The sequence below is a fragment of the Mandrillus leucophaeus genome, unplaced genomic scaffold, assembly GCF_000951045.1.
Source record: "Mandrillus leucophaeus isolate KB7577 unplaced genomic scaffold, Mleu.le_1.0 Scaffold462, whole genome shotgun sequence".
NCBI lineage: Eukaryota > Metazoa > Chordata > Mammalia > Primates > Cercopithecidae > Mandrillus > Mandrillus leucophaeus.
The window spans coordinates 2,261,100-2,287,900 of NW_012104943.1; the positions used below are offsets into that span (position 1 = coordinate 2,261,100).

The 26,801-nt window shown below is 38.7% G+C and overlaps 1 protein-coding gene across 3 annotated transcripts in view; it reads right to left on the bottom strand.

Annotated features, from left to right (window-relative positions):
* Nucleotides 1-26,801, bottom strand: part of FRMPD4 (FERM and PDZ domain containing 4) — an 860,788-nt gene that overhangs the window by 192,257 nt on the left and 641,730 nt on the right. The gene's annotated exons all lie outside the window — the stretch shown is intronic.

Here is a 26,801-nt window from a genome sequence, read left to right on the forward strand (position 1 = left end):
AAAAGTTAGCTGGGCATGGTGGTGGGCACCTGTAGTCCCAGTTACTTGGGAGGCTGAGGCAGGAGAATCACTTGAACCCAGAAGGTGGAGGTTGCAGTGAGCTGAGATCCTACCACTGCACTGCAGCCTGGGTGACACAGCAAGACTGTCTCAAAAAATAAATAAATACATACATACATACATACATACATACATACATACCAGACTGGCTACTGTGAGGAAGATAAGATATGTTAGCTCTGGCAGCTAGTACCTCCTAGGAGTTTTGTCTTATCTCTGGTATCCTACTACACAGTTCTTACATATTTTTGCTATGCTTATTTTGCCTTAACTAGATTATGTGCCTGGCACACATTGAATATTTAGTTAATATTAGTTGAATGAATGGATGAATAAATGAATAGATGAACAAATTTTTGCTCCTTAAAATCAGGGTCACATTTTGGCTTCCTACTTCTCATGGTACTTAATACATCATTTGGCATATGGTAATTAATAAATTTCTGTTAATTGGTTGATGGGTAATAATAGAGAAATTTTTAAATGCCAGAAGTTATTGCATGAGAGAACATTTTAATTTCCCCATTAAGCCAAAAAGACTTCCTATGCTTTAAAATTTCCTTGAAATGAAAATTCGAGAAGCCCTGTCTAACACCTTAGGAAAAATTCCAACAATGGCATCCCATCTCTGTAAGAAAGTTTCACTAGTAGGACTTAACACATGAAAGTAGCATAGGCATTGTCATCATTGAGCTCCAGATAGGAACTAATGTTTACAAGGGAATTTTGAGGTATACTGACCCAGTGTAGATTACACTTTTGTCTACATCTGGTTGCCATGCAGATGTCTAAAATGGGAGAAGGATATTTAGACTGAGTGAAGGAGTTCTGAGAAATGCAGAGCAAAATCAACCAACCAACCAACAAAAAAAACACCCAGATTCTAAAAGTGTGGTGATTTGCTTATGTTTCACAAAGAAGGAAGGCAAAACAAAACAAAACAAAAAAACTGTGACTCAGATCTCTGCTGTTGGGTAAGGGCCAATTAATATTGCAAGTCTTAAACCCAAAGGATTAACAAGGATCATATATATTAACAGAAGCAGTGCCAATAAAATAAACAGAAATGTAAATTAACGAAGGGAAAAATGAGGCTAAATACCAAGCAACATGAGTGGAAACACCTCTAGTGAGTTCTCTAGGCGAGAACTCAGCCAAAAAGATGCCACTAACATTGTATTCTCCAGCAATTGAAAAATCAGTAACAGCTTTAATTAAGCACCATAAGGAATGTGGGGCCTCCACAGTTCCTCAAACATTTATCCCTCAAGAGGCATACCAATTATGAGTTTACAATCTCAAAGACAAAATGATCAACTAAAGCCATTATTTTCTTTAGGAATTGCTTGACTATTTTTTTCCAGCTTTCCATAATTTGGTTATATGATAACCCATGAAACTGGGTTGGATACAGCAGATTAAGACAGACTGTAGATAAGAAAAAACACTTTTTTAAAAAAAACTTGTAATTCTAGAGTTTAGACTCCTGGGAATTTTAAGACCAGCACTTAAAACTAAATGTGTTGTGAAAGACTGAGAATTTAACAAGCACCACCTGTGAATTTCTCCTGTTGATATGTACACTGATGTATAAGACAACATTATTTTAAAGCATAAGAAATCTTTTTAGCTTAGTAAAATATCTGACTATTTTCTCATGTGATAACTTCTGGAAGTTGAAAACCTTCGTTGTCACCTGTTAGCTATCTCTCTTGAAAACACACGAATTACAATTTCCACGATGCTGTCAAAGGCACTTTTAATGCCCATTTGACCACCAGATGGCTACAGCTCATGCAAGAGGAAGATTTAGAGAATGTGTTATAAAGGTTGGCACGGGAGGGAAAAGGGAAAAGGATCCAGAGGGAGGTGTGATGAGTGGAACTGACAGTAGGATTACTCTAAAGTCCTTTAGAAATGGAAATCTCTGGAGTCAGCAGTTTCTGCACTCCATCAACTGCTAACAACACGATTTGCCCCAAGGGGCTCTTTGTGACCGGAGAGACAAACCTATGCATGTATTAAGAATAATATCCTGGGAAAAGTTCTCATTATAGACTCCTGTCACTTACTCTGGCTGCTCTAGATTTCGGGAGTGAACATCAGTACCGAAGGTGCTTAAAATTAAAATTCAGGGCAGATGATGGCTGATGTTAGACTGCACCCAGCTCTTGCTGTCGAGTGACACAGACAGACTATACTTTGATGAATTGGTCATACCAAGGGAACAAACCCACCAGGGGAGCCTGCAGAGGGCTATATGCTTGTGGGAACTGCTAATCAGTGCTGCTCCTGTGAGGAGGCACTTCGAAGGCCCTCAACTTTAAATTACCTCCCCTGTGGCACTCTCAGACTTGAGAAAAAAATTATAACAATGTTTCAGGAAATAAAAAGAAATATTTTATCCAGAATATGAAGAACACTTTCAACTTATTAACTGGAAGATGAATGATCCAATTTAAAAGTAGGCAAAAGATTTGAAATTAGCTATTTGTCCAGAAAAAGATACACAAATCGTCAATAGGCATATGAAAAGATTCTCAACATCATTAATCACAGGGAAAATACAAATCAAAACCACAATCAGATGCCACTTCACTCTCACTAGAATGGCTATAATCAGAAAGACAGATAACCTCAAATATTGGCAAGGATATGGAGAAATCGGATTCACATATTGCTGGTAAGAATGTCAAATGGAAAACAATTGGCAGTTTCTTTTAAAAGGGTGATCATATGATCCAGCAATTTTACTCCTAGGTATCTACTTAAGAAAAATAAAACATAATATGTTCACATGCAGAGACTTGTACGTGAATGTTTAAGCAGTAGAAACAGTCACAAAAGACAGCTTTGCATGACCATTTCAAAATATGTCAAAGAAATATATTTTGGGGTGAAATAATTTCCTTCAGGATCTGCTATCTGTCATGAGATGCTATGCCAGAGTCAGGTTGGAACATAAGCCATATTTTACCTGGTGAATAAAAAATCTGTTTAATGAGATGTTATGGTTTGTAGGGTGTGACTTTACGTTGCCTTGCATGGCCATAAGCCGTGTTTATAATTTGGTATCTTATTGCCACAAAGAGCCTGCTTTTTCAATCTTATGATCTCTATTTTAATCTTAATGCTGGTCAGTTGTGCCTAAACTTCAAAACAGAGTGTTTGTATGTTTATAGGAATGCAGGTTGGCAGGTGGGCAGAAAAGTGACGAGTGGGGGTGGGGTAGTCTTTGGTACCAGAACTTTTACTATTAGAATCAGTTTTCTGGTTAAAGGCATTTTACCTTTAAGAAAATGCAAATACCCCCAGGAGGAGTAGTACACAGCCTCCTCTGTCAGACTGTAGCACAGGGGTGTCAAATCTTTTGGTTTCCTTGGGTCACATTGAAAGAAGGAGAATTGTCTTGGGCCATATATTAAATACACTAACACTAATGATACCTGATGAGCTAAAAACAAAAATAAATCACAAAACATTTCCCACAACGTTTTAAGAAAGTTTACGAATTTGTGTTAGGCCACATTCAAAGCCATCCTGAGGTGCATATGTTCCATGGATTGCGGGTTGGACAAGCTTGCTCTAATGTGGCTTACTCTATCAGATCCAGTTCTCAATGAAGGTTCTAATTGGAGAAGAATTAGTGCATCAAGGGTATGATGTTGTAGGAAACAGGGGCTAAAAGAGGAGGTAGAATATCAAGGTCAAACATGATAAGCCTAAATTTTGCCATATCTAGAACTTTATATATTTCAGAGCGACAGGTAGCAAAAAAGGAGACTACACATCTTTTCCAAGACACGAGGCACACTGATGATATTTAACTTGAAGTCTGTTTGGAGAGCCTATTTCCTTGCTTGTTCTCTTCCTTCTCTCCATCATCATCATCATATTAATGGTGACTAAAAACTAAGACTTGAGTGCTTCCTATTCTTAGCACTTCATATGAATAAGTCATTTAACCCTCGCTAAACAAAAATTATAGGAGGCCATTGTTTTGGACTGAGCTCCTGCAGTAGGCCTCAACAGACCAGACTAAACCAAAATGAAGTCACTCATGCTAAATGTCACATAATCAAACTGAAGTTTTAAGGAAGGAGATAGATTCCAAAATAGAACAGTTTTTCCTGAAAACAGGAGATTCCAGTCCATCTGAGTCAGCCTAATAAGGAAGTCCCCTTTGCTTTAACCTTCCCATAAAAGTAATCTGAAGGTAACCAATCAGGTTTTAGAATTTTTTTTTCTTTTATTATTGAGACAGGGTCTCACTCTGTCACCCAGGCTGGGGTGCAGGGACACAATCATAGCTTACTACAGTCTCCAACTCTGGGGCTCAAGTAATCCTCTTGCCTCAGCCTCCTGAGTAGCTGGGACTACAGATGCATGCCACCAAGCCCGCCTAATTTTTAAACTTTTTGAGAGATTGTAGTCTCACTATGTTGCCCAGGCTGGTCTTGAACTCCTGGCCTCAAGAGATCCTCCAACCTTGACTTCCCAAAGTGCTGAGATTACAGGCATGAGCTACCATGCCCAGCAGGTTTTTGTTTTTCTGCCCAGTTGTTCTGTTTCCTTGTCACCACCTTACAAAATGCACTGTTCTGTCATTGCCCAATGGAGCTCTCATTCCATTTTGTAGAATGGAGGCTACCCAGTTTCATGAATTGCAAATAAAAGTCAATTAGATCTATAACTAACTTTGTTTTAATTTTGTCTTTTGACACCCTCTTACGATTCAGTGGAGTAAGTACAATTATGCTCATTTTACAGATGAATAAAGCAAAGTACAGAAAGGCAGCATGCCCACCCTCACATGGCTGGAAAGTGATATAGAAGATCCAACCCCAGGGAGCCTCACTCTAAACTTCATACCTCTAAACACCAGGCTTTCCTGCAGCTTAGCTTTTATTTCAAAAATAATAAAAACCTTCCACCTTAACATTATTTAGACATCACTTTCCTATAAATGCAACTATCTGGAATACAACAATCAAGCACTGGAAAAGACATGGGGAATTCAAACCAAAAGAATGTTTGAGTGTCAAGGAGACAGCATACAACCTGAGCACCAAACCTTAGGCTAATGTTTCATGAGAGCCCATGAGGCCCTCACTTACAGCCTATTAACTTTTATCTTATAAATAATTCTAACAACCTCAGTTTGTTGTTACCTGGTTGGTAGGAGGTTATAAACTACAAATTAAAAGGAAATCAGGCAGTAGGGTATCTTATGAAGGGGCTGCTATTAAAGGCACATTTAAAGCTAAAAGCTATGTCAAAGGGACAGTTTAACGTATGGCAGTCCTAAATTTTAGAAAATTGAAAGAAAAATAAAACAAAATCCCTGGAGAAAACAGGTAAAGTAAACAGCAAAAGCATTATGGACCCACTCAGAGAAAGAGTCAGAGCTTCCTCCTTAACCTTGAGTGGGCCTCACAATGATGGCTTAAGAGAGCATAGAAGGAAGCAATTGTGAAATAGGCATTAGAAAATCAATTGCTGGCCGGGTGCGGTGGCTCATGCCTGGAATCCCAGCACTTTGGGAGGCCGAGGTGGGCAGATCACCTGAGGTCAGGAGTTACAGAGGATTCTGGTCAACATGGTGAAACCCTGTCTCTACTAAAAATACAAAAATTAGCCAGGCATGGTGGTGCATGCCTGTAGTCTCAGTTACCTGGGAGGCTGATGTGGGAGAATCGCTTGAATCAGGGAGGCATAGGTTGCAGTGAGCTGAGATTGTGCCACTGCACTCCAGCCTGGGTGATAGAGTGAGACTGTCTCAAAAAAGAAAAAAAGGAAAAGGAGAAGAAAATCAATTGCCATTAAAGCAATTGCTATAATAAAGTTCTAGAGTTTATAAATTGTAATCTTCCAGAATTAGGACAATTTAGTTTTGTAAAGAGCTAGACAAGCAAGTCCTCTATTCAATACATGCATTAGTGTCAACAGAGGTGAATTCTATGTGGTCCTTCAAAGCCCTGTCCCTTAAATGGCTTTTTGACCTTGTTTGGAAAGTCCACCTGGTGAACAGCAACTCAAGTGCACTGCCACCCAATCAGATGTGTCATTTATCATGAACCACCTCAGACCCCGGCCAGTGCAAATGGCTATGCAGGGATCTTGTCCAAGGAGCCAAATGGGGGTTGAAATCTAGTCTTCTCACAGAACCTTGAAACTTAGCAGAAAGATGCCACTGACTGGGACAAAATGGCCCAAAAGGGGTGCCTTTTGTAAGTGCACCACAGGCTAGTTTGAGGCTCAGAATTTTTTTTTTTTGGAAGAAGTAACCAGGTAGGTCATAAAGAACAAACAAATAAAGTCATTATATGTGCTAAAGATATTCGAACTAAAATCCAAAGGCTGCCAAAATACATTTAACCAAATAATTCGACAGTTTTCCATTTTCATTTTAAAACATGTCATTGCCCTCCTATAGCCCCATGTATATTCCAATAAATTCTACTTTTTCCCAAGCCAGTTTTTTTTTTTCATCTTCCTTCAGAAATCCAACCCAACCTGCTCCTTATAGGAATTTAAAAGCTTCCTTGACTTTATTCTCCCTGTTCTCTTTATTGTTCAGCTCTACCTCCTATCTCTCTCTCCCCAGGGTCACCCTCTGATTCTGAAGATCTTTAAACCCACATTTTGAAAACTTGCTTTAATCATTTACATAATAGAACTCTGTCCAATGACTGGAAAATAAAGCCTTTAAGAAATATATCATTCTGAAGAGAGTTCCAGTCTACTAAATATTTAAGCTAGGAAAAAAGTCACTGCTAAAGGTGAACAAAAATAGAAGAACAGTTGCTTAGCCACATGACAGAGTTTTAACCTAACTATAAATTGTATCTATGGAGTTGAAGTCATGTCTTTAATTTCCAATAATGGTGGAGGAGAATACTTAATATTTAACAGTATATTATCTTATATATCCCAAGTGTTCTATGATAACATATTGTGACAATCCAGTGCAAATGGGGAAAGGAGAAGAGATTGCATGACCTTCCAAATGCCTTGTTACTAGTCAGGTTGAGGATTCTGAGCAAACACACCAGCTGAGGGTGGTCTCATTATAGGTATTACAGGAGGATTGAAGGTAACCCAGGTAAAATTATGAAGAAAAATAATCACCAAGCTAAAAAGGCATTTGGATGTATTCTGTAGAACAGGAGTCTGCAAACTATAGCCTGTGGACCAAATCCTCTCAGCCACCTATGAGCTAAGAATGATTTACATATTTTAGTGGTTAAATAATATTTCATGATACCTGAAAATTATATAAAATTCAAATGTCAGTGTCTGTAAAGTTTTATTGGAGCACAGCCATGCTCATTCATTTAGCATCTCTGGTTGCTTTCATTACACAATGGCAGAGTTGAGTAGTTGCAATAGAGACAATATGACCCACAAAGCCTGAAATATTTACTATGTGGTCTTTCACAGGGAAAGTTTGCTGATTCCTGGTCCCATTAGAAAACCATCTCTTCCCCAAGTGGTCTGGTGGGATCGATTCCATTTCCATTTTAGAGGCAGGCCCTACTTGGCTTAAGCCAACCCACACCTCCCATCTCCCCTGCCCAGAGTAATTGGTTCAGTTTTGGGTGTGTGGCTTCCACCAGTCCAATCAGTGAGTAGTACAGCTGATTCTGAGAATGCTGGGACACAGGTTCTCTTTCTCTTCTGAATGGCCAATGTGAAGATGGAAAGGGATGCAGATATCAGGATTGAAACTCAAGGAGTAAGGCAAAGTGAAGAGATCTCAGAGAGATGAAACAGAGTCCTGATGCCTCTGGGACCTTCTTTAAACTACTTCTTCTGAAAATGGCCCTGGCATGCACTTTGTATATTATTATTATTATTATTTTTACTATGGGGAAAAGCACTTGTAATTTTAGCCATTTTAAAGTGTAAAGTTCAGGAGTGTTAAGTGCATTCACATTGTTGCACAACAGATCTCCAGAACTTTCACTTTGCAAAAGTGAAAATTTATACCCATTAAACAACTGTCCTTCATCTGCTTCCCTCAGCTCCTGGTAACCACCATTCTGTTTTCACATCTATGAATGATACTTTAGATACCTCATATGAGTGGAATCTACAGTATTTGTCCTTTGGAACTGGTAATTTTACTTAGCATAATGTCATCAAGGTTCATCCTTGTTGTAGCATATAACAGTATTTCCATAGTTTTCCACTATATGTAAAGACCACATTTTGTTTATTCATCTGTCGATGGACATCTGGGTTGCTTCTACCTCTTGGCTATTGTGAATAACACTCCTATGAACAAGAGTATGCAAATACCTCTTTGAAACCTTGCTTTCAATTGTTTTGGATATATACACACTAGCGGGATTGTTGGATTGTATAGTAGTTATATTTTTAAGTTTCTGAGGACTTGCCATACTGTTTTCCACATTAGTTATACCACTTTACCTTCCCACCAACAGTGCATAAGGGTTCCAATTTCTCCACATTTTTGCCAACACTAGTTATTTCCTCTTTTTGTGAGAGTAGCTATCTTAATGTATGTGATATCTTTATGTAGTTTTGGTTTGCATTTCCCTGATGAATAGTGATGTTGACCATCCTTTCACATGCTTGTTGGTCATTTGTTTATCATCTTTGGAGAAATGTTTATTCAAGTTCCTTGCCCATTTTTAAATTGAGTTGTTTGACATTTTGCTGTTGAGTTGTAGATGTTCTTTATATATTCTGAATATTAACCTCATATCAGATATGATTTGCAAATATTTCCTCCCATTCCATAGGTTGCCTGATTTTCTTTCTGTTGATCATGTTTTATGGTGCACGAAAGTTTTGAAATTTAATGTAGTCCCATTTGTCTATTTTTACCTCTGTTGCCTTATATTAGGCTTTTGGTGTCATATCCAAGAAATCATTGTCAAATCCAATATCATAAAGCTTTTCACCATGGTATCTTTTAAGACTTTTTCAGTTTGGCAGCCTTGTCAAAGATCATTTAATCATGTATGTGAAGGTATATTTCTGGTCTTTCTATTTTATTCTATTGGACTATATGTCTGTCTTTATGCCACTATCACATTGTTTCCATTATCAAAGCTTTTATAATATTTTTTGAAATCAGAAAATGTGAATCCTCCAACTTTGCTCTTCTTTTAAAAAATTGATTTGATTATTCAGGGTTCCTTGAGCTGCCATACAAAAATTAGGATAATGTTTTCCTCTTACTGGAAAAAAATTTCATTGTCTTTTTTACAGGAATTGTGTTGAATTTGTAGACTGCTTTGGGCAATATTGACATTTAACAATGTTAAGTCTTCCAATCCATTAGTATGGGATGTCTTTCCATTTATTTTTGTTGTCTTTCTTTCAGCAATGTTTTATAGTTTTCAGTGTATAAATCTTTCATCTCCTTGGTTAGGTTTATTCTGAAGTATTTTATTTTAGTGCTATTGTAAATGGAATTATTTTCTTAATTTCCTTTTTGATTATTCCTTTTTAGATGCAACTGATTTTTCTGTGTCCTGTAACTTTGCTGAATTTGTTTTAGCAGTTTGTGTGTGTGTGTGTGTGTGTGTGTGTGTGTGTGTGTGCACGTGTAATTTTTAGTGTTTTCTACATATAAACTCATGTCATCTGTGAATAGAGATAATTTTAGCTCTTCCTTTCCAATTTGGATGTTTTTTTTTCCCCTTGCCTAATTGCTCTGGCTAGGACTTCCAATGCTATGTTTAATAGAAGTGGTGAAAGTGGGTGTCCTTGCCGCCTTCCTAATCCTAGAGGAAAAACTCAGTTTTTCAGCATTGAGTATAATGTTAACTTTGGGCTTTTTATAGATAGCTTTTATTATTTTGAGGTAGTTTCCTTCTATTAGTTTGCTGAGTGTTTTTTCTTTTATTATGAAAGGTTGTTGAATCTTAACAAATGCTTTTTCTGCATTAATGTGCTACTGAATTCAGTATTATTAGTATTTTTTTGAGGATTTTTGCATCAATGTTCATCAGAGTTATTGGGCTCCAGTTTTATTTTCTTATAATGTCTGTCTGACTTTGGTATCAACCAAAGGTTTTTTCCACGAATCTGTGTAACCTGGGGATCAGGAGATTCCCCTCTTGAGCCCATGCCACCAGGACCTTGGGTCCCAAGCACAGAGCTGTGCAGATTCTTGGCAGCCACTTGGCTGGAGACTGCCTAAGACTACCAATTTACCGGGGGTGGGGGGAGGTGGTGGCTATCATGTCTGTGGTTGCCTACTGCCTAAGACTATTGTGCTCCCACAGAGATGGGCAGCGGCCATCATTGTGGCTGCCTGCTGCCTAAGATGACTGACCTCCCAGGGGGAGGGGTGGCCACCATCACCGCAGCTCCAGTCTGCTGGTGCTGGGGAGACTGGATGGTTTGGACGAAGGAGGAATACCCCATAGCCCACATAGCAGCTGTGGCAGATCGTGGCCAGACTGCCTCTTTAGGCCAGACTCTGACCCATCTCTCCTCACTGGACGGGGCCTCCCTACAGGAATTTTAGCAACCCCAGCTAGGGGTTTAAGGATAGAACTCAAATCTCCCTGGAAAAGAGCCCCTGGGGGGAGGGGAGGCCACAGTCTCCAGGGATCAGCTGACTTAGTCTTTCCCCCTGCTGGCTCTGAGGAATCCAGGCACTCCAGATTAGTGGGAATCCCCCCATTGCAGCACACCTGCTCCGCCAAAGGGCAGCCAGAGTGCTTCGTTAAGCAGGTCCTGGATCCTGTGCCTCCTGACTGGTTGAGAACCCCCAACAGGGGTCACCAGACACCTTATTCAGGGGCATTCCTGTTGGCATCATGTTGGTGCCCCTCTGAGACAGAGATCCCAGAGGAAGGAGCAGGCAGCCATCTTTGCTGTTCTGCAGCTTCCACTGGTGATACCTCCAGGTGCGGGAGGGACCCAGGCAAATAGGGTCTGGAGTGGATTCCCAGGGCAACCCTACAGAAGAGGGGCCTGACAGTTAAAAGAAAAACAAACAGAAAGCAACAACAACAGCATCAACAAAAAAGTCCCCACAAAAACCCCATGCAAAGATCAGCAGCCTCAAAGATTGAAGCTAGATAAACTCATGAAGATAAGAATGAATCAACAAAAAAAAAACACTGAAAGCTCAAAAAGCCAGAGTGCCTCTTCTCCTCCAAATGATGGGAATACCTCTCCAGCAAGGGGACAGAACTGGGCGGGGGCTGAGATGGATGAATTCACAGAAGTAGGCTTCAGAAGGTGTGTAAAAATGAACTTTGCTGAGCTAAAGGAACGTGTTCTAACCCAATACAAAGAAGCTAAGAATCATGATAAAACATTACAGGAGCCAGTAACCAGAATAACCAATTTAGAGAGGAACATGAATGACCTGATGGAGCTGAAAAACATAACACAAGAACTTCACAATGCAACGACAAGTATCAATAGCCAAATAGACCAAGCAGAGGAAAGAATTTCAGAGCATGAAGACTATCTTGCTGAAATAAGACAAGTCGACAAGATTAGGAAAAAAAAAATGAAAAGGAATGAATAAAACCTCTGAGCACTATGGGATTATGTAAACAGACTGAACCTATGACTGATTGAGTATCTGAAAAAGACGGGGGGAACGGAACCAAGCTGGAAAACATACTTCAGGATATCATCCAGGAGAACTTCCCCAACCTAGCAAGACAGGCCAACATTCAAATTCAGTAAATCTAGAGAACCCCAGTAAGATACTCCATGAGAAGATAAACCCCAAGACACATAATCATCAGATTCTCCAAGATCAAAATGAAGGAAAAATTGTTAAGGACAGTCAGAGAGAAAGGCCAGGTCACTTACATAGGGAAGCTCATCAGAATAACAACAGATCTCTCAGCAGGAACCCTGCAAGCCAGAAGAGATTGGGGGCCAATATTCAACATTCTTAAAGAAAAGAATTTCCAACCCAGAATTTCATATCTGGCCAAACTAAGCTTCACAAGTGAAGGAGAAATGAAATCCTTTTCAGATAAGCAAATGCTGAGGGAATTCATCACCACCAGGCCTGCCTTGCAAGAGTTCCTGAAAGAAGCACTAAATATGGAAAGGAAAAATCATCACAAGCCACTACAAAAACACACTGAAATACAAAGACCAATGACACTATGAAGCAACTACATCAACAAGTCTGCAAAATAACCAGCTAGCATCATGATGACAGTATTAAATTCACACATAACAATATTAACCTTAAATGTAAATGGCCTAACTGCTCCAATTAAAAGACACAGAATGTGAAGTTGGATAAAGAGTCAAGACCCATCAGTTTGCAATATTCAAGAGACTTGTCTCACATGCAAAGACACACATAGGCTCAAAATAAAGGAATGGAAAAAAATTTACCAAGCAAATAGCAGAAAAAAGCAGGGGTTGCAATTCTAATTTCTGACAAAACAGACTTTAAACTAACAAAGATAAAAAAAGACAAAGGAGGGCATTATATAATGGTAAAAGGGTCAATTCAACAATGGGAGAAGTCTCCCACTATTGACTTCACCGTCAATATTAGACAGATCATCGAGACAGAAAATTAACAAGGATATTCAGGACTTGAACTCAGCTCTGGATCAAGTGGACCTAATAGATATCTACAGAACTCTCTACTCAAAAATAACAGAATATACATTCTTTTCAATGCCACATGGCACTTACTCTAGAACAGATCACATAAAGGGAAGTAAAACACTCCTCAGGAAATGCAAAACAACTGAAATCATAGCACACTCTCTAAAAACAGTGCAATCACATTAGAACTCAGGATTAAGAAACTCACTCAAAACCACATAATTACATGAAAATCGAACAACCTGCTCCTGAATGACTCCTGAAAAAATAATGAAATTAAGGCAGAAATCAAGAAATTCTTTGAAACCAATGAGAAAAAAGAAACAACATACCAGAATCTCTGGGATGCAGCTAAAGCAGTGCTAAGTGGGAAATTTCTAGCACTAAATGGCCACATCGAAAAGCTAGAAAGATCTCAAATTGACTCCCTAACATCACAAATAAAATAACTAGAGAACCAAGAGCAAACAAACCCCAAAGTTAGTAGAAGACAAGAAATAACCAAGATCAGAGCAGAACTGAAGGAGATAGAGACATGAAAGCACATTTAAAAAAGTCAATGAATTCAGGAGTTGGTTTTTTGAAAAAATTAATAAAATAGACTGCTAGCTAGACTAATAATAAAAGAGAAGAATCAGATAAACACAATAAAAATAATAAAGGGGATATCACCACTGACCCCCAAAAATACAAACAACCATCAGAGCATACTATAAATGCCTCTGTGCAAATAAACTAGAAAATCTAGACGAAATGGAAAAATTCCTGGACATATACACCCTCCCAAGACTGAATTAGGAAGAAGCTGAATCCCTGAATAGACCAATAACAAGTTCTGAAATTGAGGCAGTAATAAACAGCCTACCAACCAAAAAAGATAAAAATAAAAAAGCCCAGGGCCAGATGGATTTACAGCTGAATTCTACCCGAGGTACAAAGGGGAGCTAGTGTTATTTCTTTTGAAACTTGCAAACAGTTGAAAAGGAGGGACTCCTCCCTAACTCGTTTTATGAGACCAGTGTCCTCCTGATACCAAAACCTGGCAGAGATACAACAGAAAAGAAAAACTTCAGGCCAATATCCCTGATGAACATTGATGTAAAAATCCTCAATAATATACTGGCAAACCAAATCCCAGCAGCACATCAAAAAGCTTATCCACCACAATTAAGTTGGCTTAATCCCCAGGATGCAAGGCTAGTTCAACATATGCAAATCAATGAACATAATTCATCACATAAACTGAACTAAAGACAAAAATCACTCGATTATCTCAATAGACATGGAAAAGGCCTTCGATAAAATTCAACATCTCTTCATGTTAAAACCTCTCAATAAACTAGGTATTGATGGAACATATCTCAAAATAGTAAGAGCCATTTATGACAAACCTACAGCCAATATCACACTGAATGGGCCAAAGCTGGATGCATTCCCCTTGAAAACTGGCACAAGACAAGGATGCCCTCTCTCACCACTCCTATTCAACATAATATTGGAAGTTCTGGCCAGGGCAATCAGGCAAGAGAAAGAAATAAAGGGTATTCAAATAGGAAGAGAGGAAGTCAAACTGTCTCTGTAGATGACATGATCCCATATCTAGAAAACCCCATCATCTCAGCCTCAAAGCTTCTTAAGCTGATAAACAACTTCATCAAAATCTCAGGATACAAAATCAATGTGCAAAAATAACAAGCATTCCTATACACCAACAATAGACAAGCAGAGAGCCAAATCATGAGTGAACTCCCATTCACGATTGCTACAAAGAGAATAAAACACCTAGGAATACAGCTAACAAGGGAAGTGAAGGACCTCTTCAAGGAGAACTAGAAATCACTGCTCAAAGAAATCAGAGAGGACACACACAAATGGAGAAACATTCCATGCTCATGGATAGGAAGAATCAATACCATGAAAATGGCCATACTGCCCAAAGTAATTTATATATTCAGTGCTATTCTCATTGAACTACCATTGACATTCTTCACAGAATTAGCAAAAACCACCTTAAAATTCATATGGAACCAAAAAGGAGCTCATATAGCCATGACAATCCTAAGCAAAAAGAACAAAGCTCGAGGTATCACTCTACCAGACTTCAAACTATATTGTAAGGCTACAGTAACCAAAACAGCATGGTACTGTATAAAAACAGACATATAGACCAATGGGACAGAATAGATATCTCAGAAATATGACTGCACATTTACAATTATCTGATCTTTGACAAATCTGACAAAAACAAGCAATGGGGAAGGAATTCCCTATTTAATAAACGGTGCTGGGAGAACTGGCTAGCCATATATAGAAAATTGAAACTGGACCCCTTCCTTATATCTTATACAAAAATTAACTCCAGATGGATTAGAGACTTAGATGTAAAACACAAAACTATAAAATCCCTGGAAGAAAATCTAGGCAATACCATTCAGGATGTAGGCACAGGCAAAGATTTCATGATGAAAACATCAAAAGCAATTGCAACAGAAACAAAAATTGATAAATAGGATCTAATTAAACTAAAGAGCTTCTGCACAGCAAAAGAAACTATCATCAGAGTGAACATACAACATATAGAATGGGAGAAAATTTTTGCAATCTATCCATCTGACAAAGGTCTCATATCCAGAATCTATAAGGAATTTAAACAAATTTACAAGAAAAAACAACCCTATTAAAAAGTGGGCAAAGGATATGAACAGACACTTTTCAACAGAAGACATTTATGTGGCCAAGAAATATATGAGAAAAAGTGAACATCACTGATCATCAGAGAAATGCAAATCAAAACCACAATAAGATATCATCTCATGCCAGTCAGAATGGTATATTAAAAAATCAAGAAACAACAGCTGCTGGCAAGGCTGTGGAGAAATAGGAATGCTTTCACACTTTTGGTGTTAATGTAAATTAGTTTCAACCATTGTGGAAGACAGTGGGGCAATTCCTCAAAAACTTAAAACCAGAAATACCGTTTGACTCAGCCATCCCATTACTGGGTATATACCCAAAGGAATATAGATCATTCTATTATAAAGTTACATTCATGCATATGTTCATTGCAGCAATATTTACAATAGAAAAGACATGGAATCAACCTAAATACCCATCAGTGATAGACTGGATAAAGAAAATGTGGTACATATACACCACAGAATACTATGAAGCCATAAAAAGGAATGAGATCATGTCCTTTGCAGGGACATGGATGGAGCTCAAAGCCATTATCCTCAGCAAACTAATGCAAGAACAGAAAACTAAACACCACATGTTCTCACTTATCAGCAGGAGCTGAAAAATGAGAACACATGGACACAGAGAGAGGAACAACACACACTGGGGCCTGTAGTTGGGGGTTGTGGGGGGAGGGAGAGCATCAGGATAAATAGCTAATGCATGTGGGGCTTAATACCTAGGTGATGGGTTGATAGGTGCAGTAAACGACCATGGCAGATGTTTACCTGTGTAATAAACCTACAAGTCCTACACATGTATCCCAGAACTTAAAAAATATGTTCATACCATACTATAGTCTATTGAATGTGTAATAACATTGTGCCTCAAAAAACAATGTACACACCTTAATTAAAAATACTTCATTGCTAAAAAGTGGCAACAATTGTCTGAGCCTTCAGCATATCATAATCTTTTTGCTAATGGAAGGTTTTGCCTCAGTGTTGATGGCTGCTGACTGTTCAGGGTGGTGGCTGCTGAAGGTGAGGTGGCTGTGGCAATTTCTGGATACAGTATTCTTTGTCGCTTCCTTCTGGCCTATAAGTTATCTATTGGTAATTCCACTGATAACCTTATGGAAGCTGTTTTGTGTGTGATGAGCTATTTGTCTCTTGCTGCTTTCAAGACTCTTTGTCTTTGACTTTTGACAATTTGATTACAATGCATTTTCGTGTGGGTCTTTTTGAATTTATCCTGGTTGAAATTCTTTGAGCTTCTTGAATTTGTATGCCCATTTTTTTTTTCCCTCAAGTTTGAAAGGTTTTTGGCCATTGTTGGTTCAAATAAGCACTTACTCCCTCTCTTTTCCTTCTGGGAGTCCCATCATGCATATAATGGTCTGCCTGATAGTGTCCATAAGTCCCTTAGGCTCTCTTCACTTTTATTTTTTTCTTTTTAATCCTCTGACTTTGTTACTTCTAATAATGACTTCTAATAATCTGTCTTCAAGTTTGTTGGTTTTTTTTTTCTGTCAAATCCAGTCTTCTGTTGAAACCTCTTGAATTTTTTTCTGTTCTGTTATTATATTTTTCAATTCCAGAATTTGTTTGGTTCTTCTTTATAGTTTGTGTCTCTTTGTTGATATGCTTATTTTGTTCATGCATCATTTTCCCGAATTTATTTAGTTATTTATCTGTGTTCCATTTTAGTTCATTGAGCATGTTTAGTACAGTTACTTTAAATTGTTTGTGAGGGAGAATTGATCTGTGTTTCTTTAGGGTCAGTTTCTGGAGTTTTATTTTGGCACTTTGATTGGGTCAGGTTTCCCTCTCCCCTTGTATGCCTTGGGATTCATTGCTGCTGCTGTTGAGACTTGGGCATTTGAGAAACAACCACCTCTCCTAGTCTTTATAGACTGATTTTGTGCAGGGAAAAATTTTTACTGATTAGCTCCACTATAGATTCTAGGACCTCTCCAAACTTTTTCTAAGGATGTGCTGTCTTCTCTGCACGTGCGTCTATGCTTTTAAACATCTCCAATTTCCTAAGCAGCTTGTTGTTCCTATTTCTTCTCAGAAGCCTGTGAACCTTGCTTCTGCTGGTGTCTGCCTTTGAAACTGCAGCTATAACATGCCATGAAGATCATGTCTTGTTTTCAGCAGCTTCCAAACAAGGCCACCAGTGCTTCACCAAGTCCCGTCAGTGCTCTGAGTAATGTAACTCAGGAACCAGTTCCTTAGGCAGCCTCCAGACTAGACCACATGCTGGATGCATGGTCCGTCCTTTTGTTTTCATCCTAAAAGAGGATTCCCAAGGTGGGAGGTTTCCTGTTAGTTGCACTGTGCTAAATCAGATAGGGAGAGAAGCATGGATAACAGGTACGCAAAACTTTTTAAAACTTTCCTTTCCTTTTTGCTGGAATTCCTTCTTGGTTTTACATTGGTCTAGATGCTGTAACTTTTCAACTGGTCTTTAGAATTCTCACAAAGTTATTCTGGTCAATAACTTGTTGTTAATTTTGTGGCTCTGTGGGAGAATGAGGAACTGAAGCTTCCTAGTCTGCCTTCTTGCTGACATTACCCCATTTTATGTATTTCTTATGTCTGGCATTATTTTATAACACTTTTAGATTTGCAGAAAAATCACAGAGCATTCCTGTATATTTGGCACTCAGTTTCCCCTATTGGTAACATCTTACATTAGTGTGGTACATTTGTCACAATTAATGAACCAATATTGATACATTATTATTAACCAAAGTCCATATTTTACTCAGATTTCTTTGGGTTTTACCTAATGTCCTTTATTTGTTCCAAAATTCCAACCAGTATACCATATTATATTGAGTTGTCATGTATCCTTAGGCTCCTTTTGGCTGTAACAGTTTTATCACTTATTTTTTATGTACATAAACCAACAAATTATTTTTATCATTGAAGCCAAATTGATTTAGAATTTTTTGTTGCTTGTACCTCACAGGATTCCCAGATGATACAGATTTCTAGTCCAAACACATTGTTGTATAATGAGAAAAGTGAGGCCCACAGTGTCCTAGTGATAATCCACCATCACAGAGCTAACACTGAAAGAGCTGGGATTTTAGCCCAAGTGTTTTTACTCTAATATCTGTGCTTTGTTATTCTATGCCACTTGTTGCTAAAATACACTGCAACCACACTATTTCCAGAAAGATAATTTTATTGCATCTTGAATTTCTGATAAACAGCCACACTAACATATGAATTGGTGACAAGGTTTTGATAAACGTTTAGTGTCTTATTATAAAATATAGGCTTTACCTGAATGCCTAAATTCTTATAATTTTTTTTATTTCCATAGGTTATTGGGGAACAGGTGGTGTTTAGTTACATGAGTAAGTTCTTTAGTGGTGTACCCTTCACCCAAGCAATATACATTGTACCCTATTTGTAGTCTTTTATTCATCACCTGCTTCCCACCCTTTCCCCTGAGTCCCCAAAGTCCATTATGTCATTTTTATGCCTTGACATTCTCATAGCTTAGCTCCTACTTATGAGTGAGAATATATGATGTCTGGTTTTCCATTCCTGAGTTACTTCACTTAGAATAATAGTCTCCAGTCTCATCCAGGTCGCTGTGAATGCCATTAATTCATTCCTTTTTATGGCTGAGTAGTATTCCATCGTATGTATATATACCACAGTTTCTTTATCTACTTATTGATTGATGGGCATTTGGGTTGGTTCCACGTTTTTCCAATTGTGAATTGTGCTGCTATAAACATGACTTCTTTTCCTCTGGGTAGATACCCAGTAGTGGGACTGCTGGATCAAATGGTAGTTCTATTTTTAATTCCTTAAGGAGTCTCCATACTGTTTTCCGTAGTGGTTGCACTAGCTTATATTCCCACCAGCAGTGTAGAAATGTTCCCTGTTCACTGCATCCATGTCAATATCTACTATGGTTTGGTTTTTTGATTATGGTCATTCTTGCAGGAGAAAGGTGGTATCACACTAAATGCCTAAATTCTTTTTTTTTTTTTTTTTTTTTTTGGAGACAGAGTCTTACTCTGTCACCCAGGCTGAAGTGCAGTGGCATGATCTCGGCTCACTGCAATCTCCGCCTCCCGGGTTCAAGCGATTCTTCTGCCTCAGCCTCCTGAGTAGCTCGGATTATAGGCATGCACTGCCACGCCTGGCTAATTTTTGTATTTTCAGTAGAGACGAGTTTTCACCATGTTGGTCAGGCTGGTCTCAAACCCCTGACCTCATGATCTGCCCGCCTCCACCTCCTAAAGTGCTGGGATTACAAGCGTGAGCCACCGTGCCGGGCTAATGCCTAAATTCTTCTAATGACATTTCTACATCAGTAATTTAAGAAGAGATACTCACTGATTTGTGTATCAGCATTTTCCCTCATGGCCCACTGGATATAAGGCTTCAGAAACAGGTTTATTCATCCATCCATCCATTCATCCATCCATCTACTGATACAAACATACATCTAAACATCTATTCAACAAATACTTATTAACTGCATACTATTTCCCAGACAATATTCTAGGCAGTACAAACTAATTTTTGTTGATCTCCTTTATCTCCTGTAGAAGAATAGTCATGAGTCTCCAGTAATTTCTGGGCCAAAACCAAATGGTACCAACATATTGAACTCATTAATCCTTTACCCTTTTGGGGGTTTTATGTAGGAATGTGGGCTTGATAATGTGGGAAACTGAAGTTTAAATGTTGAGCTAAAAAACAAAACAAAACAAAAAAAACCAGCTGAGCAACTTCCCATGAGCTTGGAGCAAAAGAGGAGAATGGTGTTATAGAAGCTGAGAGAACAATCTAGAACAGAATATCACCAAAAATGAGTTGAGGACATTTACACAGCAGCCTTATAAAATTCCACAATGATAATAAGCAAAATTTTTCCAAAACACTATGGATAATTAACTTTTTGAAAGTACAATGGGGTTGTTTTTCTGTCGACCATTAGTAAGAGCAACTTGCTATGTAATTTTCACCTTCCTAATAATTATTTGCACTTGCATTAAGCATTCCATTGTGACTGGGCTGCCCCCCGCTATCACTTCCTGTCCTCTGTACCCCTCCCACAAAGTGCTGGTTAGAGGGGGAGAGCAGCTGCAAACTCTGTGATTGATAAGCAGACCTCCTCCCTGTGAACACCCACCAAAAGGAAGGGAGGAGTCATGGCATTTTCATATTAAAAGTTGTACTTCTCTGGTGAATTTTGACATTGTTCCTAGAATGACCTTTAAGGTAGGTCATAGGTGTCAGAGCTAGGCAAGAAATGCATGCTGATAGAAGACACATCATAGAGCTTTCTGGCAACAAGTAGGACAAACTGGGGTTCTCTGAGGTCCATTTTTAGCTCCCTGCAACCTCAGAAAAGTCATTTTACTGATCTCTGCTCTAGTTTCTTTCAAACATAAAACCCGTGTCAGCTCCTCATTTCATGGGAGGGTTTTGAAAATTTATCAGTTTGTGAATTAAAAATATAAGAATGGGCTCAAATGGATGATGTTTTAGAGTAGGGATTGGCAAAGTACTATATAGCCCATGGGTCACATCCAGCCCCCAGTCTGTTTTTGTAAATAAAGTTTTATTGGAACACAACCGTGTCCATTTATTTGCATGTTTCCTATGACTGCTTTAACACTACCATGGCAGACTTGTACTGTTGAGTCATAACAGAGACCACATGGCCTCCAAAGCCTAAAATATTTACTATGTGGCCATTTACAGAAAAGGTTTGCTGACCTGGCTTAGAGGATTACCTTGGGGGTGGGGGAAGAAAAGTATGTATCTTTTTGTGAGAAAACCTATCCTTGACAGGGTATGGAGATTGCTTTCTGAGGGAGTCAACAGCTAAAAGCAATCATTCCTCCTTGCTAAGCCTTTATTGAGAAGGTCATGTGAGAAATGATTTTTAAAAAAGAGTCAAGAGGTGAGGTTGGGAGGTGATGGCTAAAGGCTAATGAGTTTTTAACAGACATGACCTTCTAAGAAACATGAATGACCAAGGAACCTTGCCATATCCTTTCTTACTTGTGTTACTTCCCTGTATTAGCCAACCACTTACACTGAAAACGATGACATAGAAAAAGATAGGGTTGCCCACTGTTCTTTTCCTTTCAGTTTTCCCTTATTCACAGCGAGTCAAAGGGAGGGAGTGTTAGTAGGATGTGCTCATATTAAGAAGTACAGTCAAAACAATTGAGTTAGTTGTGTGCAGCATTTCTACTGTTCTGATTAGAATGAAAGACATATGCATGTATAAGCTATGAAATACAAATTGTATAATTTCAGTGATTCTTCAGACAAGTTAATGCTCTTATATTTTCATCTGCAACTTTCATCATACAAAGATGATCAGTAAAATTCCTGCTAATAATTTAAAATTTTCATTTGTCTTATTATGAAATGTCATTAAATAGGCTGGGTGCAGTGGTTCACGCCTATAATCCCAGCACTTTGGGAGGCTGAGGAGAGTAGATCACAAGGTCAAGATTCACCATCCTTGCCAACATGGTGAAACCCCATCTCTACTAAAAATACAAAAATTAGCTGGGCGTGGTGGCGCGCACCTGTAATCCCAGCTACTCAGGAGTCTGAGGCAGAAGAATCTCTTGAACCCAGGAGGCAGAGGTTGCAGTGAGCTGAGATTGTGCCATTGTACTCCAGCCTGGCGACAGAGAGAGACTCCATCTTAAAAGTCATTAAACAGGAAATAAAAAACTCTATGACATGTTGACAGAGAGACCACAGACGAAGGGGAAAAGCTTTACATTTTCATACCTTTTCCAGCACTTTTATCCTGCTTTTTGAACAAGGGACCTGCATTTTCATTTTGCAACAGGTCCTAAACATTATGGAGCCAGCCCCATGTGCTCAGCAGCACCCTTTAAGATCAGAAAGCATTTTTGAGTTTCTCCCAGCCTTCCCAACCTGAATACCTAATACCAAACCTGTGTTTCTGGAGCGGCCGGATGGCATGCTCCATGCAGCAAATATGTGACATGGCTACTCTTGACTCAGATTGATTTGAGTGTTCACTGGCATCAAGAGTAGTGTGATCTCTCATCATCCTTGCAATTGAAGGGGCTCTTCACCAGAAACTGGCCATTGATAACAAGGCTTTATCCAAGCTTTGAGAGGAGCTACAGAATAAGGGCTTGGCAGGAACTGCAGTTTCCCACCTTTTGGTGGACCACAATATGGCACTTCTGTCACCAGCCCTCCTGTCTCAGTTGCTCTCCTTTTTTTCTTTTTCTTTTTTCTTTTTTCCTTTCTTTTTTTTTTTTTTTTTTTTTTTTTTTTTTTTTTTTGAGATGGAGTTTTACTCTTGTTGCCCAGGCTGGAGTGCAATGGCACATTCTTGGTTCACTGCAACCTCTGCCTTCCAGGTTCAAGCAATTCTCCTGCCTCAGCCTCCCAAGTAGTTGGGATTACAGGCATGCGCCACCATGCCTGGCTAATTTTGTATTTTTGGTAGAGACAGGGTTTCTCCATGTTGATCAGGCTGGTCTCGAACCCCTGACCTCAGGTGATCCGCCCACCTTGGCCTCCCAAAGTGCTGAGATTACAGGTGTGAGACACCGTGCCCGACCCTGCTCTCCTTTTATGCTGGAGTACAGACAATACTGAAAAGACACCTGCCACCAAGGTGATTCCATGTCCTCTTAAGTTCAGCCAATTTACTTGGCAGCAACACCCATACCCCCACGTGGCATTTGGCACAGGCCAGAATTTCTGCCTGTGCCCCAGCCTTAGGCAATACCATCAAAATTGCTCTCTGCAAGGGTTGGCTCAATCTAGAAAGAAGAGGTCCAGAGGCCACTCAAAAAAATCAAGGGTGGCAGGCAGCCCCAAGCTAGTATTTCAATTACAGGCTGTGATGGAAACCTGGTCCTCCAGGTGTTTCTCCTTTGCACAGGTTGGCCATCCCTGTGATACCGAATGGACTTTGTGACCCACCTCCTGTACATCCCTAGGGGCTATATACAGCACAGGAGAAGAAAGAGGCGACCCAGTGCACTAGCTAACCTGCTGTCCACAGCTTGGCCTGAATATGCATGTCCCAACACTGTTGTAGTCAAGTGGCCCAAGGAACTTCAGATAATTACAATCCCTCCAGATACTTTGGCTTGCTGGATAAATAAGGAGAGAAACTCAGGGATTTGTCCTAGAGTGAAGGCCAGATTAAGTGAGCCAGCAAAGTTTCAAGAAGAAATGCACAGGGAAAATGAAACAGCCTCTGATACAGGAGAAGTTTGCCTAGCACAGCTCTTTGTGCCATATGCCAAATTAGATCTGGAATGATAGAGTCATTTCAGAGCTTTCCTGTTAAAAGCCCTTCCATCAACTCTGCAAACTTACCTTCCAGCTGGGAGCAGTGATTATTAACTCAGCAGATAGGTGCTTTGTCAGATTCAAAAGAAAACAAATCTGCTCCAATGAAGAGAATAAACAGCCCCTAATGTTCAGCCTGGGAAGCTTTTGTATTGACAGGGCATAATTAACTTTCATTTCATGTAATGATACTATTATATTGACTTTGTTCCCCCCATTCCAGAATTATAATATACTTTCCTCCCCTTGACTGGATGCTTGGGATCTAGGAACTCATTGAACCAAATGACATTTGCTCTTGCCATGAGGCAAGTATTTGATTTTTATGCAGAACCCATCATGTGTACTCAAAAGCAACATATTTTATTTAAGAATTGTTCATCAAAAACACACACAAAAAATGAGGCAAACTGCCTGTCTTCTAACATATTGCTAGTTCTTAACTCTTTGGATACTTATTAACCTCACAGAATAACAGAGTAACCTATCACCAAGAGATTTATCTTATTTCCTTCATGGGCACAACTGTTAATTTCCACAGAGACCTGCAGCATTTTATTGGCAGAGACAAAAGATAACAACTTGTGTAATCTCTCAGATCAATTTGTCCTTTGTTGGGTGTGTATTAAAATGTAGTCTTGATAACGTAGGAAATTGGTGTCTGCTTCAAATATAAAAATATCACAGGAGATGATGGGGACAACCACAATATCCACATCCCAACTTTACACCTTAACTCTTCTTGACATTTAAAAAAATTTTTAGAGAAGAAAAAGTTTAAGGTAATTCACCACAGAATAACAGATAAAGGGACTCCACAGAATAACAGTAAAAGTCTCATGAAATCTTGTAGTAAAAATCAAGAAATAAAACATTCAAGGAATAGCCCTAGAACTACCAAATAATATTTGAAGATAACCTATTAGACTGGGTAAATACTTTGAGGCTCACACAAAAGAATGAGGTAAGCCTTTTCTGTTTCTAATTTCCATGATGACACAATCCTATCATGTTGACTTGGCTGTCTTCTGCTGTGGTTGATAAGAAAGGGCACACAAATTATTTGTATTTATTCAGATTATTATTTTCTGGAGACAGATAAGCCAAAAATACATTTCACATTGACCATGGAATAGATTGACGGATGAGAATGACTAAACTACTCCCAAGTTGAGCCAAGCCCATACTGGAGAACAAAGTGGAAGTTTCCACATCTCATTACTAATTTCCACTCTTCAGGATTCAGAGTTGAATTATTCTGCATTAAGGAGATAGTACTCAGTTTAATTGCCCACCATGGGAATTGCTGGTAGAATAATAGAATAGCATGTCTTGTCTAATCCTCATGCAGGGCTACTTTTTGTGCACACAGAATGAAGGTGGCCAGGAAGCCAGCAGGCCAACAAAAAAAAAGCCTCTCAAATTTAGAACTTGAAAAATCAGGCCATGTGCTTCGGAACTGACCCTCCAGTCTCCTCTCCAACCCTCATCTCTATCCTCAGACTCTAACTTGGCTCATCATCATAATCTATTTTGCCAGCTAGTATTGTAATATTCATTTTGCTCGTGTTTTAATTTTTTCCTGTAACTTACAAAACCAAAGTTCCAGATTTATTGAATCGTGGTACTTTTGCATTAACTCTCCCTACCTTCACAATCAAACAAGCATATTTTTACCCAATTTAACTAAAAAATGGTGTTCCTCATTCTCTGACTTTTAAACATGTATTTTAAAAATACCTTATCTTGTATTGTCCAAACCAGAACACTTTGAGAGCAAAAGGAGGTGCTGTCTGTAATTACTTCAGAATGACACCTATAAACCAGGACTCTCCTGGGTGAATGTGATTGTATAAGTCACTCATCTATAGTCTATATCTGTATCTAATCATCTATACCCGTATCCATATCTATAGCTCTATCATCTATATCTATAGTCTATATCATCTGTATATCTATACCCATCTATATCTGTATTAATACATCAATATCTATATTCTATATCTATGTATATCCACATCTATGTCTGTATCTGTATCTATGATTGGCTCTATAATATATCTACATCCCTTTCCATCTATACCTACCTCTAAAGTTATTATTAATTGATGCTGTTATTATAACAATCACCTTAGAGTATCTCACTTTCTCTGTTTCTCTTCATCTCTCCATCTTTCATCCATTTCTCATTGGGACACTCTTTCCCATGACTCTTTCCTTTTCCTTGTAGTTTCTTTCTATCTGTCTTCCTCCCTTCCCCTGCTCTGCTGTCTCTTAACTGGTAATAATAAGGAACTGAGAAATTTTAAATTTGCATCTATCATATTTCTTAAACAATGTTTTCTGTTCCTTAAAACTGCATTTCATATTTCTCCAAGAATATCAACAAAAGTTTTTCTTTCTCACAGGCTGAGTCTCAGTTTTACCATCCAGAAAAATGGAGTTAATCATTTCTGTGTTGAAGTCAAACAAATGAGATCATGTGTTGACAAGTGCTTTACAGCAGCAACCATAGCTGTTCATTAGAATTACCTGGGGAGCTCCTGAAACTCACTATTCCCAGGCTCGACCCCAGACCCAGGCATCAGGATTTTTTACTGATCCTCAGTCTATTCCAATGTGTGGCCAAGGTTGAGAACCATTAGTTTGTAGCCTATACAGTATTATAAAACATATATTAGCATGTGTGTATTGCATCCTTCATTTAACCTCGTGAATCAGTAACTCTATAGAAAACAGGTTACCCAGCCCTACCCTAAAAAATTGAGTATGGAAGAGGGAAGATGAAACTTGAGCACATTTTGAACTCTCCTGGGCCATGTCCTGAAAGACTCATTATGTTAAAATTATCTCATTATTTAGTTGTTAGACTCTAACTTTGAACACATAAAAGCCAACTTCCTCCCATAGCTTTGTCTGTCACTCGGAATACTTGTACTTCCATCAAAAACAATTGTTTGATGTGGGTTATTGTTTACATACTAAGATGAGATAAAAAAAAAAAGAAAACATCTAAATTTCTCTTTCAAAAATATGCAAGAGAGTGAAAAATTAAATGCAAAGGTGCTAATTACTAACCATAGATTAATTTTCAAATTGTCCCTTTAACTTCTAAAACTAATGAGT